Source organism: Eucyclogobius newberryi, unplaced genomic scaffold (assembly GCF_026437365.1).
Source record: "Eucyclogobius newberryi isolate DKJ021-1_F unplaced genomic scaffold, fEucNew1.0.hap1 SCAF_14, whole genome shotgun sequence".
NCBI lineage: Eukaryota > Metazoa > Chordata > Actinopteri > Gobiiformes > Gobiidae > Eucyclogobius > Eucyclogobius newberryi.
The window spans coordinates 34,044,834-34,063,003 of NW_027315768.1; the positions used below are offsets into that span (position 1 = coordinate 34,044,834).

Here is an 18,170-nt window from a genome sequence, read left to right on the forward strand (position 1 = left end):
AAAAAGCGCCGCTCCACCAAAAATGCAGAGAAACTTTGCAACTTACACCTTTTTATGACAGTTTAAACAATGATTTAAAAAAAAAAAGTGTTCTCAGGTGGAATTGTTTGTAATCATAACTATTGTATGATTTGAATGGACTTTGGCTCTTGTTTACAATCTGGTTGCTTAGTAACAGTTATGGAATGACCTCCGCCAGTCATATTTAATGGCCAGGTCAAACCAGGAAGTGGCATTTTAAAGAGAAACAGGCAAAACGTTTGGTAAAATCTTAAATTGAATCGTATTCCCTGTGTTTTAAAATGCATCTCTGTTTTTGTACGATGTATTTAGTTAGTATATTAGATAAACGTCAGAACCGCAGCCGACCGTGTAAACTTTAGGACTGTTCTGATATTTGAGCAGTTTGTACGGATTTCCTTCCTTTAAAGTCAAGGTCTACTGAGGGAAGTGTTTATGAAGGGGGAAGTGTTTATGAAGGGGGAAGTGTTTATGAAGGGGGAAGTGTTTTCGAAGGGGGAAGTGTTTTCGAAGGGGGAAGTTTTTTCGAAGGGGGAAGTGTTTATGAAGGGGGAAGTGTTTTCGAAGGGGGAAGTGTTTTCGAAGGGGGAAGTGTTTTCGAAGGGGGAAGTGTTTATGAAGGGGGAAGTGTTTTCGAAGGGGGAAGTGTTTATGAAGGGGGAAGTGTTTATGAAGGGGGAAGTGTTTATGAAGGGGGAAGTGTTTATGAAGGGGGAAGTGTTTTCGAAGGGGGAAGTGTTTATGAAGGGGGAAGTGTTTATGAAGGGGGAAGTGTTTTCGAAGGGGGAAGTGTTTTCGAAGGGGGAAGTGTTTATGAAGGGGGAAGTGTTTTCGAAGGGGGAAGTGTTTTCGAAGGGGGAAGTGTTTTCGAAGGGGGAAGTGTTTATGAAGGGGGAAGTGTTTTCGAAGGGGGAAGTGTTTTCGAAGGGGGAAGTGTTTATGAAGGGGGAAGTGTTTATGAAGGGGGAAGTGTTTATGAAGGGGGAAGTGTTTATGAAGGGGGAAGTGTTTATGAAGGGGGAAGTGTTTTCGAAGGGGGAAGTGTTTATGAAGGGGGAAGTGTTTATGAAGGGGGAAGTGTTTATGAAGGGGGAAGTGTTTTCGAAGGGGGAAGTGTTTATGAAGGGGGAAGTGTTTATGAAGGGGGAAGTGTTTATGAAGGGGGAAGTGTTTATGAAGGGGGAAGTGTTTATGAAGGGGGAAGTGTTTATGAAAATCCAAAGCCGAACAATCGACTTGTTTGTAAAACTAGTGTATGATTCTGCTGCTGCAGCTTCTCTAAGTTTGAGTTTAAACTTTTCTTTTCTGTGCGTTTTATCTGGACATTTGATGGAAATTCCCTTCAAACTGAACATTTCTCAGAGTTTAAAGAGTGGGCGCCAAATCAACTAAACCACATTTTATCAGCAGCGAGTTGCAGACGTGTCAGGAAACTCCCCCGTCTCTCCAGTCTCTCTGCTCCCCCGTCTCTCCCTCTCTCTCTCGGCTCCCCCGTCTCTCCCTCTCTCTCTCGGCTCCCCCGTCTCTCCCTCTCTCTCTCGGCTCCCCCGTCTCTCCCTCTCTCTCTCGGCTCCCCCGTCTCTCCCTCTCTCTCTCGGCTCCCCCGTCTCTCCCTCTCTCTCTCGGCTCCCCCGTCTCTCCCTCTCTCTCTCGGCTCCCCCGTCTCTCCCTCTCTCTCTCGGCTCCCCCGTCTCTCCCTCTCTCTCTCGGCTCCCCCGTCTCTCCCTCTCTCTCTCGGCTCCCCCGTCTCTCCCTCTCTCTCTCGGCTCCCCCGTCTCTCCCTCTCTCTCTCGGCTCCCCCGTCTCTCCCTCTCTCTCTCGGCTCCCCCGTCTCTCCCTCTCTCTCTCGGCTCCCCCGTCTCTCCCTCTCTCTCTCGGCTCCCCCGTCTCTCCCTCTCTCTCGGCTCCCCCGTCTCTCCCTCTCTCTCGGCTCCCCCGTCTCTCCCTCTCTCTCGGCTCCCCCGTCTCTCCCTCTCTCTCGGCTCCCCCGTCTCCCCCGTCTCTCCCTCTCTCTCGGCTCCCCCGTCTCTCTCGGCTCCCCCGTCTTTCCCTCTCTCTCGGCTCCCCCGTCTCTCCCTCTCGGCTCCCCCGTCTCTCCCTCTCGGCTCCCCCGTCTCTCCCTCTCGGCTCCCCCGTCTCTCCCTCTCGGCTCCCCCGTCCCTCCCTCTCGGCTGCCCCGTCTCTCTCTCTCGGCTCCCCCGTCTCTCTCTCTCGGCTCCCCCGTCTCTCTCTCTCTGCTGCCCCGTCTCTCTCTCTGCTGCCCCGTCTCAAAGGTCATGGCAGGTGCTGGATACAGAAAATAAATGAATAAATACTCCTTTGAACAAGTGCTGAAACTGTAAAACACAATCATAACTGGGACAAATGATGGACCCTTCCTGAATACTTTTGAAGTGTTTATGAAGGGGGAAGTGTTTATGAAGGGGGAAGTGTTTATGAAGGGGGAAGTGTTTATGAAGGGGGAAGTGTTTATGAAAATCCAAAGCCGAACAATCGACTTGTTTGTAAAACTAGTGTATGATTCTGCTGCTGCAGCTTCTCTAAGTTTGAGTTTAAACTTTTCTTTTCTGTGCGTTTTATCTGGACATTTGATGGAAATTCCCTTCAAACTGAACATTTCTCAGAGTTTAAAGAGTGGGCGCCAAATCAACTAAACCACATTTTATCAGCAGCGAGTTGCAGACGTGTCAGGAAACTCCCCCGTCTCTCCAGTCTCTCTGCTCCCCCGTCTCTCCCTCTCTCTCTCGGCTCCCCCGTCTCTCCCTCTCTCTCTCGGCTCCCCCGTCTCTCCCTCTCTCTCTCGGCTCCCCCGTCTCTCCCTCTCTCTCTCGGCTCCCCCGTCTCTCCCTCTCTCTCTCGGCTCCCCCGTCTCTCCCTCTCTCTCTCGGCTCCCCCGTCTCTCCCTCTCTCTCTCGGCTCCCCCGTCTCTCCCTCTCTCTCTCGGCTCCCCCGTCTCTCCCTCTCTCTCTCGGCTCCCCCGTCTCTCCCTCTCTCTCTCGGCTCCCCCGTCTCTCCCTCTCTCTCTCGGCTCCCCCGTCTCTCCCTCTCTCTCTCGGCTCCCCCGTCTCTCCCTCTCTCTCTCGGCTCCCCCGTCTCTCCCTCTCTCTCGGCTCCCCCGTCTCTCCCCCTCTCTCGGCTCCCCCGTCTCTCCCTCTCTCTCGGCTCCCCCGTCTCTCCCTCTCTCTCGGCTCCCCCGTCTCCCCCGTCTCTCCCTCTCTCTCGGCTCCCCCGTCTTTCCCTCTCTCTCGGCTCCCCCGTCTCTCCCTCTCGGCTCCCCCGTCTCTCCCTCTCGGCTCCCCCGTCTCTCCCTCTCGGCTCCCCCGTCTCTCCCTCTCGGCTCCCCCGTCTCTCCCTCTCGGCTCCCCCGTCCCTCCCTCTCGGCTGCCCCGTCTCTCTCTCTCGGCTCCCCCGTCTCTCTCTCTCGGCTCCCCCGTCTCTCTCTCTCGGCTCCCCCGTCTCTCTCTCTCTGCTGCCCCGTCTCTCTCTCTGCTGCCCCGTCTCAAAGGTCATGGCAGGTGCTGGATACAGAAAATAAATGAATAAATACTCCTTTGAACAAGTGCTGAAACTGAAAAACACAATCATAACTGGGACAAATGATGGACCCTTCCTGAATACTTTTGAATTTTGCGTCTGAAATTATTAGGATTATTCTTCACGACATCTCTGATTATTCACATTTGTCGACCGACTTTGTGTCTGTTTGTTTCTGTGCAGCAGTTACAAAATGTGGTGTGGTTTTCCTGTTTCGCAACAAACGTCCGGGTTCGTCGCCGACAAGACTGAACAGACAGAACACACAAACTCCTCTGAGCTCAGAACACGGCGGAAGCAAAAACAAGCGAATCCTGAACACGGAGAGACACGGTCCTGGTCAAACACGCGTGATAGTGACGTCATACATGTGTAATCCATGACAAAAGTGCTAAATGTGTCTGTAAATGAGGCTGAACATATGGACGATCGTTTGTCCCATCACACGTTGAACTCTAAATGCTGGAGACATTCTACAACTCTGAAATTGTGATGCTGAAAAAACATGCTTCAATTGTTTTTGTTCTAAATTTCTGCCACTGAATTTTGCGGTAAACATTTTCTGTTTTTTCAGTTTAAAATTTCACCTTTTGAATATTGAATGATTAGATTTTCAAGCCTTCTGAATTCACCCGCCGGTCTCTGAATTCACCCGCCGGTCTCTGAATTCACCCGCCGGTCTCTGAATTCACCCGCCGGTCTCTGAATTCACCCGCCGGTCTCTGAATTCACCCGCCGGTCTCTGAATTCACCCGCCGGTCTCTGAATTCACCCGCCGGTCTCGGAATTCACCCGCCGGTCTCGGAATTCACCCGCCGGTCTCGGAATTCACCACTTCGGTTAATGGATAAATGTGATGAATTAGGTCATAATAAAATCGTACGAACCGAAAAAAAAAAATTGGGACCGTTAGGGCTGAAACAATTCATTGAATAATTTGATTACAAAAATTCATCGATTCTTTTTATTCCGCTTCGATTATTTGTTTTATATTCGTCTTACTACGCGCGGTTATGTTCTTTCTTTGTAGTTGCGTCGCATGTTTCCGCACGGCCGCTGCGCCTCACTGGCCTGTAGCGTGTTTGAGACGGTTTGAGATGCTGCCGAGTCCAGTGTGACAAAAATGTCGAAAGACACGAGCAAAGAAAAAAGTGCGGGCAACGACAAAGAAACGGAACATGGGGGGCAAAGAAAAAGACCGAAGTTGTCTAAAGTATGGGACCATTTTAGATTAAATAAAGCCGACCACACGGTGCAGTGCTTGTACTGCAAATTGGACCTCTCTTTTCACAACATCAATGATCCAGCATATGAAGAGAAAACACCCTGTATATTTTGCAAAAGACACCGCGAGGTAAGTTCACTTAGCGTTAGACTTGCATGTCTAAAAAACGCACTGTTTTTCAAATACGTGTTGAAATTGAGCTTGAGAAATGGCTTGTTAACTGTTAGCGCTGTAGTTTGGCAACAACTTGTTCATGTTAACAATAACAGTCCAAATCTTTCAAAGTGTGTGTGTCAAACACAACTTAATTAAATTGAAATTGATCATGCGCATGTAAATAGTATGACAAGATTGTATAATTTATTGAAGAATATGTGTGAATATATTCAGAATACTTCTGAAATGAATTCCTTTCAGAAGTATTCTGAATATATTCACACATATTCTGCACATCTATATAATGTGTAGGCATATAATCTGGAAATATTATTACCAGATTATAATAAATATTTATCCTTCTATTTTAGCACACCCCAGCCCCGTATGGACACCTTCCTGAGAATGGTCCCATCATGTTCAACAGTACAGTGACAGCATTCTGAACATGTTAGTGACTGACATGTGTCCACTATCACTGGCTGAAGGCAAAGGCAATTATTTCAAAGTTTAGTCCTCAATATGAACTACTATCCAGGACCTATTTCACCAAGAAAATGGAGGACAAGTACAATGAAATCAAGGGCAAGCTGATCGATGCTATTAAAAAATGTGACTCAGTTGCACTCACGACTGACATTTGGACAAGTGTAGCTGTAGAAGCTTTCATGGGTGTGACCTGTCACTGTGTGGGAGACAATTGGGAAATGCAGTCCTTCATTTTGAGCACACTTCCCCTGGAGGACACAGACACAGCTGCAAATATTGCAGAATGGCTTCAGGATGTTCTTATAACTTTCATCATTCCCCTTGAAAAAGTGAAAGCAGTTGTGCATGATTACAGTGCCAATGTGGTTGCAGCAGCTAAGCTTTAGAGGGGAAAACATGGGTGGGCATCTGTGAGATGTTCAGCACACACTTTAAATTTAGTTGTACACAATTCCCTCAAAAACAACCCTACTGTTTCAAAGTGTGTGTCTGCTTCTAGGTGTCTATTGGAACACTTTAAGAAAAGTGAACTTGCCTGCACCAAGCTCAAGGAGAAGCAGCTTCAAATGGGAACACCACAACACATGCTGATCCAGGATGTCAGTACTCGGTGGAACAGTACCTTCTACATGCTGCCCAGGCTCCTGGAACAAAGATGGCCAGTGACTGCTGCCCTCTCCGACCCAACAGTGACTTCAAGAGGCAAATACCACCTGGACCTCAAGCCTGAACAATGGAATTTGATGGAGGAGCTGAACAATGCCCTCGCCCCATTTGAGAGTGCAACTGTTTTTCTAAGTGGCCAACAATATGTCACTGTCTGCTCTTCCACAACTTGTGCATAACCTTAAAAAAACTCAGAGGGTTCAGCATTTGAAACCCCCTCTGTCCAAGCTTCTCAAACTCAGATGACTGAGGAAATACAAACAAGATGGAGAGAAATGTTTGCCTTCAACTCAGATCACCCAAACGCTGCCCTCATTGCTGCTGCCCTTGACCACAGATTCAGGAGACTGAGGTTTTTATCTTCAGAGGATGCATTCAAAGTACAAAGCACAGTGCAGACAATGGCACTTGATACAAAAAGAAAACACATGCGGAAAAATCAAAATACAGACAGTAGTGCTCCAAATAACCCTCTGTCTTCAAACAAACATCCTTCCTGGACACGGTACTGGGATCGTCCTCTGAATCCAGTGTAAGTGAAGAAGAAGAAGCAGACGAACTAGTCACTCAGTCAGTGCAAAGAGAAACATTCATGTATTTGGGTGAGCACCCTGTATCCAAGAAGGAGAATCCACTTGCACGGTGCAAAGTCTTTTCTATGCATTCCAGCCACGCCCACACCATCAGAGCGCTTATCTTCTGCTGCAGGTAACAGTGTCAAAGCGCAGGGCAGGTTTGAGTTGGGAGCACGTTGACATGCAGTGTAATTGTATTTATTTTAGTACCCTAATTTATTGTAAAATCTCATGCATTTTAATTTTTTCAAACCCTCATGGGAAGTTCCAGTGCAATGTTGATGGTTGTGCAATTGTTAATAAATGTTAAAAGTGATTTGAGTAATGTATATTTTCAAGAAACGGCCAATAAAGCTATAAATTAATAGCTGCGGCCCTAGTGACCGTCATTTTATCTTTTTAACTTTATTTTGTCCTTCAGAAGATTAAGATTGAGATTAGAGCATGAGTAAACCGCTTCATCATTTTAAAAGAAGATATTTTTATTCTGTGTTGAAAATATGACCAGGACCAGGACCAGGACCAGCACCAGCACCAGGACCAGGACCAGCACCAGCACCAGGACCAGGACCAGGACTGAGGGCTTTTGTTCAGAGTCCAGAGCGGATCCTGTTTCTGTTTCTGTGGAAACCAAAACCGATCAGTGTCCGAGATCCTGTTTCAGCCAAACAAGAAACTAAACCAGGACTAGACCAGGGCCGAGAGGAGAATCCGAGCTCACGAGATGTTCTTTGGTGCTAGGCCATGGAGAGACTTGTACACAAGCAGAGCTGCTTTAAAGTCTCTTCTCTGAGCCACAGGGGCCAGTGCAGAGACCTGAGAACAGGACTAATGTGATCATACTTCCTGGTTCTAGTCAGGACCCGAGCAGCAGCGTTCTGGATGTACTGCAGCTGTTTTACAGCTCGTTTGGAGAGACCAGTGAGCGGCCGTTACAGTCTAATCTACTGGAGACAAACACATGGATAAGTCTCTCCAAATCTGGTTTAGACACTATATTTTTAATTTTGGAAATGTTTTTAGATGATAAAAAGCTGCTGATGTTATTGATTTGATGTGGCTGTTAAAGCTCAAGTCTGAGTCCATTATTACCCCCAGATTTCTAACTTTATTTGTAGGTTTTAGACCGAGACAGAGACATGGACGGGGACAGGAGGTCTGACAGAGACTTATCTCAGATTAGTTTAATCCTGTTGAGTGAAGTCCAGAGTTGTGAGCTCCAGATCTTCATGCAGACTCACAAATGACTCCTGTTTTTACAGTTTATACAAAAACAATAAAGAGACAATATCAAACCTGTCGACTTGTGAAAACACACCAACAGACTCTCTTCAATAATACACTTTATTCTACTCTCTCCGCAGAAGCCTTCAGTCGCATATCTCAACTTATATTTAGCCGATAATGTATTTAAAATGTATTTCTGAATCATAGTGACGTGACATAAACAGAGCCTAAAATGCACGTAACATTTATTTTTACTCTCTTACTGAGTCTTGAACTGATAAGACACATTTTGAAATGATTACATGAATATCTCTGTATTTTATCGGAGTTTCCCCGATTACGTCATTCAGTGTTTGAAATTTGACAAAGAAAAAAAAAAAAAAAAAAAAGAGACAAAAAGAAATGTGTTAAAACCGGTCTTTAAACATATTAGTTCATGTGAAATGTCTGTTAATGTCTTTTTTAGTTTTTTTTTCAGCATTTTTTACAATAACAATAAACTTGATTGATCAAAAATGTGCTAATCTGCGCCTGTTTCAAATACTTGTACATTTCATCCGATATTTTAAACACGATTTTCTTATAAAAAGGCGTAAAATGCAGCAGTTTCCTAAAAAATACTGATAATATTCTACATTTGCGGCTCAGAAGTTCGGACATTTGGATAAAGTGACATAAACCGTCCCTTTGTATGAAATTAGTCATAAACAACGACGTGGGATGGAATTTATGACAATACGATAACTTTAAAGCAGCCAACAAACAAACTATTCTTAACGTGCAATATTGTAGTAATAAAAAGCAGAATGAAACGCTTTTGTGGCCCGTTTGTTTCGATATTGAGTTGTTATGTATTCAATTGTCTGTAGACTTGAAAACGGTGTCGGAAGTATTTGTAATCTTACTGCATTTCTATCTGCCTTTTTATCTGTTTATGTGTATTTTTGTCTCATTTTACTGCATTTTTATCTGTTTGTGTATTTATGTGTATTTTTACTGCATTTCTAACTGCATTTTAATCTGTTTTTGTGTATTTTTGTGTCATCTTACTGCAATTTTAATTGCATTTTTATCCGTTTTTGTGTATTTTTGTGTCATCTTACTGCAATTTTAATTGCATTTTTATCCGTTTTTGTGTCATTTTACTGCATTTTCTAATTCATTGTTCCTTTTACCATTGATTAAAGGCCTAATAATCTTTAAAACTCACGAGGAGCCTCTGAAGTGAAACCAAAACTAAAAAAAAACCTCCTCTGCGTCCTGGGAAACAGACGGCGACTTGAGGTTTATAAAAAGGGTCAGTTTGGATTATTTCACCCCAATATATATAAAGATGTGCGCAATTTATTAACATCTAGATAATATTTTATTTCGATACCGAATTACACATTAGAGCGGCGTTTGTCGGAGACGCGCCGCACGTTTTGTTGCCGTTAGCGCTTTCCAAAGCTAAACGTTAGCCTTTTGCTTTAGCTAGCTAACGATACATCTGGATTCAACGGTGGAGTGGGGTCTTTTTGCACAAGCATGTCCCTCGCCAGAGTCTTTTTGCACAAGCATGTCCCTCGCCAGGGTCTTTTTGCACAAGCATGTCCCTCGCCAGGGTCTTTTTGCACAAGCATGTCCCTCGCCAGGGTCTTTTTGCACAAGCATGTCCCTCGCCAGGGTCTTTTTGCACAAGCATGTCCCTCGCCAGGGTCTTTTTGCACAAGCATGTCCCTCGCCAGGGTCTTTTTGCACAAGCATGTCCCTCGCCAGAGTCTTTTTGCACAAGCATGTCCCTCGCCAGGGTCTTTTTGCACAAGCATGTCTCTCGCCAGGGTCTTTTTGCACAAGCATGTCCCTCGCCAGGGTCTTTTTGCACAAGCATGTCCCTCGCCAGGGTCTTTTTGCACAAGCATGTCCCTCGCCAGGGTCTTTTTGCACAAGCATGTCCCTCGCCAGGGTCTTTTTGCACAAGCATGTCCCTCGCCAGAGTCTTTTTGCACAAGCATGTCCCTCGCCAGGGTCTTTTTGCACAAGCATGTCTCTCGCCAGGGTCTTTTTGCACAAGCATGTCCCTCGCCAGGGTCTTTTTGCACAAGCATGTCCCTCGCCAGAGTCTCTTTGCACAAGCATGTCTCTCGCCAGGGTCTTTTTGCACAGGCATGTCCCTCGCCAGGGTCTTTTTGCACAAGCATGTCCCTCGCCAGAGTCTCTTTGCACAAGCATGTCTCTCGCCAGGGTCTTTTTGCACAAGCATGTCTCTCGCCAGGGTCTTTTTGCACAAGCATGTCCCTCGCCAGAGTCTCTTTGCACAAGCATGTCTCTCGCCAGGGTCTTTTTGTACAAGCATGTCTCTCGCCAGGGTCTTTTTGCACAAGCATGTCCCTCGCCAGGGTCTTTTTGCACAGGCATGTCCCTCGCCAGAGTCTCTTTGCACAAGCATGTCCCTCGCCAGGGTCTTTTTGTACAGGCATGTCTCTCGCCAGGGTCTTTTTGCACAAGCATGTCCCTCGCCAGAGTCTCTTTGCACAAGCATGTCCCTCGCCAGGGTCTTTTTGTACAGGCATGTCTCTCGCCAGGGTCTTTTTGTACAGGCATGTCCCTCGCCAGGGTCTTTTTGCACAAGCATGTCCCTCGCCAGGGTCTTTTTGCACAGGCATGTCCCTCGCCAGAGTCTCTTTGCACAAGCATGTCCCTCGCCAGGGTCTTTTTGCACAAGCATGTCCCTCGCCAGGGTCTTTTTGCACAGGCATGTCCCTTGCCAGGGTCTTTTTGCACAAGCATGTCCCTTGCCAGGGTCTTTCCATCCGACTAGAGCAGATTATGAAGCGTGATACTTTGACTGGAGTAATATTTTGCACTTTTACTCAGGAAACAGAAGCGTGTGCGTCTGAAAGCGCCAAGAGCCGATGAGCTGACAAGTACAAATATGAATAAATAACAGGACGGAGCGAGATTGTGAAACAGGAACAAGCCACTTCCTGTACTTCCTCTGGACAAACGACCGGTCCAGATGCAAAACACGAGCTGGGCAAGACATTCAGCACAAACAATGCATTTTAGGGAGATAATCTGTCCTGAGACCTCAAACGGTGAACCTCAAACAGTGAACCTCAAACGGTGAACCTCAAACGGTGAACCTCAGAGCTGGACCTCAGAGCTGGACCTCAGAGCTGGACCTCAGAGCTGGACCTCAGAGCTGAACGCATATATATAATATCACCATACTATAGAACTGAGAGAAATGTGGCCTGGATGAACTGTTTTCTATAATCAAGAGGAAAACGCATTTTATTTCTAAAGTAGATCCGGCTTTAAGATGATTTGTCAGCTCATGTTTATGATCCATCCAGATCCACAAGTACTTGTAATAGAGTACTTGTACTAGAGTACTAGAGTACTTGTACTAGAGTACTAGAGTACTTGTACTAGAGTACTAGAGTACTTGTACTAGAGTACTAGAGTACTTGTAATAGGTACTTGCAATAGGTAATAGGGTACTTGTAATAGGGTACTTGTACTAGAGTACTTGCACTAGGTACTAGAGTACTTGCAATAGAGTACTTGCAATAGAGTACTTGTAATAGAGTACTTGTAATAGAGTACTTGTAATAGAGTACTTGTGCAATCTTATTGCCATCAAGCGTAAGAATAGATATATTTGTGTGTCTCTAGAGTGTATTTTGGAGAACAGTAGACATTGTGTTTACAGTTTTGATGGAGAGAAAATCCTCTTGATATGTTGAATTACGTGTGCAGCAGGGGGCGCTCTAACATGTGCAGCAGGGGGCGCTCTAACATGTGCAGCAGGGGGCGCTCTAACATGTGCAGCAGGGGGCGCTCCAACATGTGCAGCAGGGGGCGCTCTAACATGTGCAGCAGGGGGCGCTCTAACATGTGCAGCAGGGGGCGCTCTAACATGTGCAGCAGGGGGCGCTCTAACATGTGCAGCAGGGGGCGCTCTAACATGTGCAGCAGGGGGCGCTCTAACATGTGCAGCAGGGGGCGCTCTAACATGTGCAGCAGGGGGCGCTCCAACATGTGCAGCAGGGGGCGCTCTAACATGTGCAGCAGGGGGCGCTCTAACATGTGCAGCAGGGGGCGCTCTAACATGTGCAGCAGGGGGCGCTCTAACATGTGCAGCAGGGGGCGCTCCAACATGTGCAGCAGGGGGCGCTCTAACATGTGCAGCAGGGGGCGCTCTAACATGTGCAGCAGGGGGCGCTCTAACATGTGCAGCAGGGGGCGCTCTAACATGTGCAGCAGGGGGCGCTCTAACATGTGCAGCAGGGGGCGCTCTAACATGTGCAGCAGGGGGCGCTCTAACATGTGCAGCAGGGGGCGCTCTAACATGTGCAGCAGGGGGCGCTCTAACATACAGCATCACATCATCTGTATACAAACGCTACTGTGTTTTAGATTTATGCCCAATTGAGTTTATATACATTGTAAATAGGCTGCGGCTGGAGAGCCGCGGCGCGGTCAAATAGCCGCACAGTTTCAGGGACCGCAGCAGTGTACCTAACCTTAACCTTAACCTTAACCTTAACCTTAACCTTAACCTTAACCTTAACCTTAACCTTAACCTTAACCTTAACCTTAACCTTAACCTTAACCTTAACCTTAACCCTAACCCTAACCCTAACCCTAACCCTAACCCTAACCCTAACCCTAACCCTAACCCGGCGCGGTCTAAAACGGCGCTAAAACGAGGTCAAATAATGGCGCAGTTTCAGGAGCCGCAGCGCGCGGCCGGCACAAAAATGACATGGTAGTTTCGGCCGCGCCTCTGCAGACACTCCCTTGTAAATAACAGTGGTCCAAGGACAGAGCCTTGAGGAACTCAAGATAAGGACATTCAGATTGAAAGCATCAGCACAAACAGCTTGAGCTCTATTTGTGAGGAAATCTGAAAACCAAAAACATCCAGACAATTTTTCAGGCCTTGTTTGTGCAAAAGGATAACAACAGCAAGTTTCCATGGTAACAGGAAACATAGTGACCTATGTTCAGAGTGTCAGCTCCAGTGGACAATAGAGGATCTATGAGCGCAACACATCTAATACTTCAGACTGTGTACCTAATACTTCAGACTACTTCAGACTGTGTACCTGATACTTCAGGCTGTGTACTTGATACTTCAGGCTGTGTACTTGATACTTCAGGCTGTGTACTTGATACTTCAGGCTGTGTACTTGATACTTCAGGCTGTGTACTTGATACTTAATAATAATAATAATAATAATAATAATAACTTTTATTTATATAGCGCTTTTCAGTGACCCAAAGACGCTGAACATAATAAAAAAGGGGGGGTATTTACAGACAGGGGGGACAACACGTACAATACACATTAATATACAGATAAAATGAACAAGACAGAAGAAGTAGAGAGAAAAAGATGGGGATGTAACAGGGGGTAGAAGTGTAGGCAATGGGGTAGAGGAGGCTAGGGGTAGGGGAGGTCATAGGCTTGGGTGAAGAGGTATGTTTTTAGGCGGGATTTGAATGTTGTGAGTGAGGGAGAGTGGCGGACAGGTTGGGGGAGGGAGTTCCAGAGTCGGGGTGCTGTTCGGGAGAATGCTCTGTCGCCAAAAGTTTTGAGTCGGGATGTTGGTGCAGTCAGGGTGAGAGAGGAGGAGGATCGGAGAGCTCGGGTGGGGCGGTGGGGGATGAGGAGGTCAGACAGGTAGGGGGGGGCAAGGTGGTGAAGAGCTTTGAAGGTGAGGAGGAGTATTTTAAAGTTTATGAGCTGCTTGATGGGGAGCCAGTGGAGAGAGCGGAGAACGGGAGTGATGTGATCACGGGACCGGGTGTGGGTGAGGAGGCGGGTGTGGGTGAGGAGGCGGGCAGCGGAGTTTTGGACCATTTGGAGTCTGTGGAGGGAATGGGAGGAGATGCCAGTGAGGAGGGAGTTGCAGTAGTCGAGGTGGGAGGAGATGAAGGCATGGATGAGGGATTCAGCAGCGGGGAGGGTGAGGCAGTGTCGGATTTTGGCGATGCGGCGGAGGTGGAAGTATGAGGTCTTGACGATGTGGCTGACATGGGGAGTGAAGGAGAGGGTGGGGTCCATGATGACACCGAGATTGCGTACCAGGGTAGAGGGGGTGATGGTCGAGGTGTCGATGCTGAGTGAAAAGGGACCAGTTTTATTGAGAGTGGATTTGGTGCCAATGAGGAGGAGCTCTGTTTTGTCACTGTTCAGTTTGAGGAAGTTGAGAGTGAGCCATGATTTTATTGTAGAGATGCAGGTTTCAATGTGGCTGAGGGGAGGGTTTTGGGTGGATTTGGTGGTGAGGTATATCTGGGTGTCGTCAGCGTAGCAGTGAAAGTCCAGGTTGAGTTGCCGGAGGATGTGACCAAGGGGGAAGATGTAGCAGATGAAGAGGAGGGGGCCGAGGACTGAGCCCTGGGGGACCCCAGCGTTACTGGGGAGAGAGTGGATGAGTGACCGGAGAGGGAAATGAACTCTTGCCTGTTGGTGAGGTAGGATGTGAGCCAGTCGAGTGCAGAGCCCTCAACACCCAGTTGGCTGCGCCAACTGCGCTGAGGTCTAGTAGTAACAGGATGTTGAGGGCCCCGGAGTCTGCAGAAGTGAGGAGATCGTTGAGTACTTTGACCAGGGCTGTTTCAGTGCTGTGAAGTGGTCGGAAGCCAGATTGGAGGGGTTCATAGAGGTTGTTTGACTGGAGGTGGGTGTGAAGTTGGGCGGCGACGATGCGTTCCAGCGTTTTTGAGAGGAACGGCAGGTTGGAGATGGGGCGGTAGTTGGAGAGGTTGGCGGAGTCTAGGGTGGGTTTTTTTGAGGATGGGGGTGTGTACTTCAGGCTGTGTACTTGATACTTCAGGCTGTGTACTTGATACTTCAGGCTGTGTACTTGATACTTCAGGCTGTGTACTTGATACTTCAGGCTGTGTACTTGATACTTCAGGCTGTGTATTTAGTACTTCAGGCTGTGTATTTAGTACTTCAGGCTGTGTATTCAATACTTCAGGCTGTGTACTTAATACTTCAGGCTGTGTACTTAATACTTCAGGCTGTGTACTTAATACTTCAGGCTGTGTACTTAATACTTCAGGCTGTGTATTTAATACTTCAGGCTGTGTATTTAATACTTCAGACTGTGTATTTAATACTTCAGACTGTACTTCAGGCTGTGTACTTAATACTTCAGGCTGTGTACTTAATACTTCAGGCTGTGCACTTAATACTTCAGGCTGTGCACTTAATACTTCAGGCTGTGCACTTAATACTTCAGGCTGTGCACTTAATACTTCAGGCTGTGCACTTAATACTTCAGGCTGTGCACTTAATACTTCAGGCTGTGCACTTAATACTTCAGGCTGTGCACTTAATACTTCAGGCTGTGTACTTAATACTTCAGGCTGTGTACTTAATACTTCAGGCTGTGTACTTAATACTTCAGGCTGTGTATTTAATACTTCAGGCTGTGTATTTAATACTTCAGACTGTACTTCAGGCTGTGTACTTAATACTTCAGGCTGTGTACTTAATACTTCAGGCTGTGTACTTAATACTTCAGGCTGTGTACTTAATACTTCAGGCTGTGTACTTAATACTTCAGGCTGTGCACTTAATACTTCAGGCTGTGCACTTAATACTTCAGGCTGTGCACTTAATACTTCAGGCTGTGCACTTAATACTTCAGGCTGTGCACTTAATACTTCAGGCTGTGCACTTAATACTTCAGGCTGTGCACTTAATACTTCAGGCTGTGTACTTAATACTTCAGGCTGTGCACTTAATACTTCAGGCTGTGCACTTAATACTTCAGGCTGTGCACTTAATACTTCAGGCTGTGTACTGTGTACTTAATACTTCAGACTGTGTACTTAATACTTCAGACTGTACTTCAGGCTGTGTACTTAATACTTCAGGCTGTGTACTTAATACTTCAGGCTGTGCACTTAATACTTCAGGCTGTGCACTTAATACTTCAGGCTGTGCACTTAATACTTCAGGCTGTGCACTTAATACTTCAGGCTGTGTACTGTGTATTTAATACTTCAGACTGTTTATTTAATACTTCAGACTGTGTATTTAATACTTCAGACTGTGTATTTAATACTTCAGACTGTGTATTTAATACTTCAGGCTGTGCACTTAATACTTCAGGCTGTGCACTTAATACTTCAAGCTGTGTATTTAGTACTTCAGGCTGTATATTTAATACTTCAGACTGTGTATTTAATACTTCAGACTGTGCACTTAATACTTCAGGCTGTGTACTGTGTATTTAATACTTCAGACTGTTTATTTAATACTTCAGACTGTTTATTTAATACTTCAGACTGTGTACTTGATACTTCAGACTGTGTACTTGATACTTCAGACTGTGTACTTGATACTTCAGACTGTGTACTTGATACTTCAGACTGTGTACTTGATACTTCAGGCTGTGTACTTGATACTTCAGGCTGTGTACTTGATACTTCAGGCTGTGTATTTAGTACTTCAGGCTGTGTATTTAATACTTCAGACTGTGTATTTAATACTTCAGACTGTGCACTTAATACTTCAGGCTGTGTACTGTGTATTTAATACTTCAGACTGTTTATTTAATACTTCAGACTGTTTATTTAATACTTCAGACTGTGTACTTGATACTTCAGACTGTGTACTTGATACTTCAGACTGTGTACTTGATACTTCAGACTGTGTACTTGATACTTCAGACTGTGTACTTGATACTTCAGGCTGTGTACTTGATACTTCAGGCTGTGTACTTGATACTTCAGGCTGTGTACTTGATACTTCAGGCTGTGTACTTGATACTTCAGGCTGTGTACTTGATACTTCAGGCTGTGTACTTGATACTTCAGGCTGTGTACTTGATACTTCAGGCTGTGTATTTAATACTTCAGGCTGTGTATTTAGTACTTCAGGCTGTGTATTTAATACTTCAGACTGTGTATTTAATACTTCAGGCTGTACTTCAGGCTGTGCACTTAATACTTCAGGCTGTGCACTTAATACTTCAGGCTGTGCACTTAATACTTCAGGCTGTGCACTTAATACTTCAGGCTGTGCACTTAATACTTCAGGCTGTGCACTTAATACTTCAGGCTGTGCACTTAATACTTCAGGCTGTGCACTTAATACTTCAGGCTGTGTACTGTGTACTTAATACTTCAGACTGTGTACTTAATACTTCAGACTGTACTTCAGGCTGTGTACTTAATACTTCAGACTGTACTTCAGGCTGTGTACTTAATACTTCAGGCTGTATATTTAATACTTCAGACTGTGTATTTAATACTTCAGACTGTGTACTTGATACTTCAGGCTGTGTATTTAGTACTTCAGGCTGTGTATTTAATACTTCAGGCTGTGTACTTGATACTTCAGGCTGTGTACTTGATACTTCAGGCTGTGTACTTGATACTTCAGGCTGTGTACTTGATACTTCAGGCTGTGTACTTGATACTTCAGGCTGTGTACTTGATACTTCAGGCTGTGTACTTGATACTTCAGGCTGTGTACTTGATACTTCAGGCTGTGTACTTGATACTTCAGGCTGTGTATTTAATACTTCAGACTGTGTATTTAATACTTCAGACTGTGTATTTAATACTTCAGACTGTGTATTTAATACTTCAGACTATGTATTTAATACTTCAGACTGTGTATTTAATACTTCAGACTGTGTATTTAATACTTCAGACTATGTATTTAATACTTCAGACTATGTATTTAATACTTCAGACTGTGTATTTAATACTTCAGACTATGTATTTAATACTTCAGGCTGTGTACTTGATACTTCAGGCTGTGTACTTGATACTTCAGGCTGTGTATTTAATACTTCAGACTGTGTACTTGATACTTCAGGCTGTGTATTTAATACTTCAGACTGTGTATTTAATACTTCAGACTGTGTATTTAATACTTCAGACTGTGTACTTGATACTTCAGGCTGTGTACTTGATACTTCAGGCTGTGTATTTAATACTTCAGACTGTGTACTTGATACTTCAGGCTGTGTATTTAATACTTCAGACTGTGTACTTGATACTTCAGGCTGTTTTTGTTTCTCTTCCGCGTCAGTGACGCACTTTACACTTCAGGACAGAGCTCAAAGCTCACGTGACACCAAAGCAAACATGAACAAACACATAAATAACATTAAACACATAAAGAACATTAAACACATAAATAACATTAAACACATAAATAACATTAAACACATCTGCGAGTGGAATGGTTCTTGTGACGTTTGTTCGCTCATAAACTCTGAAATCTAATACAAATCCACGTGCCGACGACTAAA

At 45.4% G+C, this 18,170-nt stretch overlaps 2 protein-coding genes across 2 annotated transcripts in view; both read right to left on the reverse strand.

The window, feature by feature from the left end:
• Nucleotides 1-18,170, reverse strand: part of lcp1 (lymphocyte cytosolic protein 1 (L-plastin)) — a 281,117-nt gene that overhangs the window by 90,709 nt on the left and 172,238 nt on the right. The window lies entirely within an intron of this gene.
• The window catches only part of LOC140360021 (integral membrane protein 2B-like), a 31,933-nt gene that overhangs the window by 13,221 nt on the left and 542 nt on the right, over nt 1-18,170 (reverse strand). The gene's annotated exons all lie outside the window — the stretch shown is intronic.